Raw genomic sequence first — 3436 nt, forward strand, 5'->3', positions numbered from 1 at the left:
AAGGAGGAGGACTGCCCTAATTTGGAGGGTCATTTGCATTTGAAAATGTTCATTGCTAAATAGTGAGTATTCCCTATAGGAAAAGAATGTATCCTGCCAAAACTGAAGCTATTTTTTGTTCCTTGGTAACTTGAATAAACCAGAAAGCCCAAGGCAAAAGAGAGAGTGGGTGACACTCAAACAAACCATCCTTTAAGGGTGGCCTTATAGAATACAAATCAGTGATATATGAAAATGACACTCATGAAAATCAATTGCTTTATGGTTAAAAATGCATTCTCCATCAGCACAAAGCGTGGAAAATGTACTAATGGGTATACTTTATATACATTTTATGAAACAGCAATCAAATGCTTTTATTAATCTTTATATCTGAAGAACATGCCAAAATACTACATTATTATTTTAGATCTGAATTTCACAAGTCAGTCTTGATTGCCCAGATACACTCTCAAAAGTTCTATATTCTTAGGATTTGGGTCCTTTACCTAAGAAATCTTTCCATTATGGATATTTTTAAGTTCAACTTTTTAATCACAAGAAAGCAGCAATTGATATTTTTCTAAATTAGTTACATTATTTATTGAACCTTTTAATCTTGAAATTAATTTAGATTTATAGACAAAAGTCTTGATGATAGTACAGAAGATTTCCATACATTCCACAAGCAGTTTCTTCAGTCTGCAGCCTACAATAAGACAGCACATTCGTTGAAAAAAGGAATCCACACTGATGCATTTTTATGAACTGAAATCCATACTTTATTCATATTTTCTTAGCTTTTGCCAAAATGTACTATTTTTGCCCTAAGGTCCCACTCGGGACCCCACATCAGATTTAATCATCCGGCTTCCTCAGGTTTCTCTTGGCTGGCATTGCTTCTCTGGGGTTCCTGGTTTCCAGTGGCCTTCCTTTGAGGCATCCTGGTCAGTGTTTGGTAGGAAGCTCTAACTGGAGGTCATCTGATATTTTTCCTCGTAGTTCGACTGGCATTACGAGGTTTTAGGAAAGTCACAAAAGAGAAAGGTCATTCTCATCAGTGATTCTAACAGTACACGCCATGCATCTGACTTATATTGAGGTTAACTTAGTTCCCCAGTTCAGGCAATATTTGTCAGGCTTCTCCATAATCAAATTCTTCATTTTCTCTCTTTTCATTCACTGGTCTTTAGAAGAAAACCACTGAGTACAATCTGCATGCAAGGTGTAGGGGATTAACCTCCAGTTACTTGGGAGAGGAGTGTCTACATCAATCTATGTTAATTATTTAAAGACTTTCTCTGAGAGATTTGTCTTTTTTATTCCATTAATGTAATAATTTAATCATTCATTTATATCAATAGGGAATTAAGAACATATTTATATGTGGAATTATGACCCAGTGCTACCCATAAGTGTTCTACAGATAAAAGATCAATAGGATACATATCTCTATCTCAAACGCTATGTGTGTGTGTGTGCAAATACATATTCCTACAGTATGTACATGTGTGTGTGTGTGTATTGATGTAACCATATGTGTGTGTAAGATTGTGAAGTCTGGTAAATTCAAACTCCGCAGCGTATACCAGCTGTTTTGGGAACCAAGAGAGTTGACATTGCAGTTTGAACCCAAGGGCAGTCTGCTGGCAGAATTCCCATTTTCTTAAGGGAGGGAAACATTTTCTTTTCTATTAGGAACCTCAGCCCTTTGGATGGAGCCCCGTTACATTACAGAAGATAAATTGCTTTAGTCAAGTGTAATGGCTTAAATGTTAAGTTTGTATGAAAACTAGCCTGACAAGAAGGTCTAGAATAATGGTTCTAAGTGAAGAGTGACCAAATATCTGAATAGCAAGACCAAGACCAATGGACGTGTAAATTTACTACTCATGCTACCTTTTCTTCAAAGTTTTTTAGATTTAACTATAGGGAACTTTTTTAGAGGTTTAGAATGATGCTCTACCTGCACCCATCATCGTGGGTCTTTGCTTTTATTATGGCTTCTTGTTTGCTGAGAGTTCCACCACTATAAGAAACTCAGGCTCAGCCTGTACATTTGTCACAGTCCCAAACCAGCCCTTCTCAAAGCATCCTTCTTCCTTTTATTGCAGAGTGATATCAGATGTGGGTGCTAAGCATTCTTTTTGTTATGGGGTCATTATTTGTTTAGGTCCTCTTAGCTAACAATTCAAGATGATACACATATGCATTATCTTATGTAAATATGCATATCTATAAATAACCAAAAGATGACCTCATATCTCTGATATTTTGACTTATAAAGATACTCATCCTATGAGACCAAGGACTTACTCTTATGATTTCATCCCTAAGCACTTCATTAAGTATCTAACTTTTTTTTTTTGATGCTGGGGATTATTGAACTCAGGACTTGGCGCTTATCAGTCAGGCGCTGTGCTACTGAGCTACATCCTAGGCCCTTAAGTGTCTGACTTCTATATACAGATAAAGTGGTGATTAAGTCTTTAGCATATAAATTTAAGGGAACACAAGCATTCAATTCACAACATGTTTTTCTTATACCCAAATCAGTTATTTTACCATTTCTTGTAGGGTAGATTGACTGATGACAAACCCACTCAGTTTTTATTAGTCTGAGGAAATTTTTTTTTCATTAACTATTAAAGAATACTTTTTGCAAGATATGAATTTTAGGTTGGTAAGGAGGTGATGGTGTTTTCAATACTTTAAATATTTCATTCTACACTTGTCTTGCATGCATTTTCATAAAAGGTGTAATTGATTTTGATTTTCCTGTATAGGTAAAGTGTCCCCCTACCATGATTTTCCTCAAGATGTTTTGCTTTGCTTTATTTTCTTTTCTTTCTTCTTTCTTCCTTTTCTTTCTTTCCTTCTTTCTCCTCCCCCATTCACCTCTTTCTTTCTTATACCATGATTAAACCCGGAACATTTGCACTCAACCACATCTCCAACCCTTTTTAACTATTGTTTTATTTTATTTTTTATTTTACTCTGAAACAGGGTCTCAGTAAATTGCTAAATTGCCCAGCGTGGGCCTAAACTTGTGAACTTCCTCCTCAGCCTCCCAGAGTGCTGAGAGTACAGGAGTGTGCTACCATTCCTGGCTCTTTTAAGTTTTTCCGCAGTTTTAGTATGATAGTGAAAGTGTCGTACTTTGAGATATTTATGCCGTTTTCTGAGCTTCCTGGATGTGTGGTTCTCTATCCTTCATCAGTTTTAGAAAGTTCTCAGCTTTTATTACTTCACTCCTTTACTTTCTTCTATGCCAATTCAGGGGACAGAAATTCTATCATCTCGCTGCCCTTGGGCGTCTATTCTGCCTTATCTTTTTTTCCTCGCTATGTTTCAGTTTGGAAAGTTGCTAATGGCCTATCTTCAAGACTCCTAATTCTTTCCTCATCCTGTCCAGTCTAATCATAAACTAACTCCCTAGATAGCATCTTTTTTTTTT

General features: G+C 36.2%; 1 long non-coding RNA gene across 1 annotated transcript in view; it reads right to left on the reverse strand.

The window, feature by feature from the left end:
• Positions 1–851: 851 nt before the first annotated feature.
• LOC104852669 overlaps positions 852–3436 on the reverse strand; it is a 10697-nt gene continuing 8112 nt past the window's right edge. The window contains exon 3 of the long non-coding RNA XR_777556.2: positions 852–986. This is a non-coding gene — a long non-coding RNA (uncharacterized LOC104852669). The remainder of the gene's footprint in view (positions 987–3436) is intronic.

This window comes from Fukomys damarensis, unplaced genomic scaffold, assembly GCF_012274545.1.
Source record: "Fukomys damarensis isolate Sample0158 unplaced genomic scaffold, DMR_v1.0_HiC HiC_scaffold_35, whole genome shotgun sequence".
NCBI classification, from domain to species: domain Eukaryota; kingdom Metazoa; phylum Chordata; class Mammalia; order Rodentia; family Bathyergidae; genus Fukomys; species Fukomys damarensis.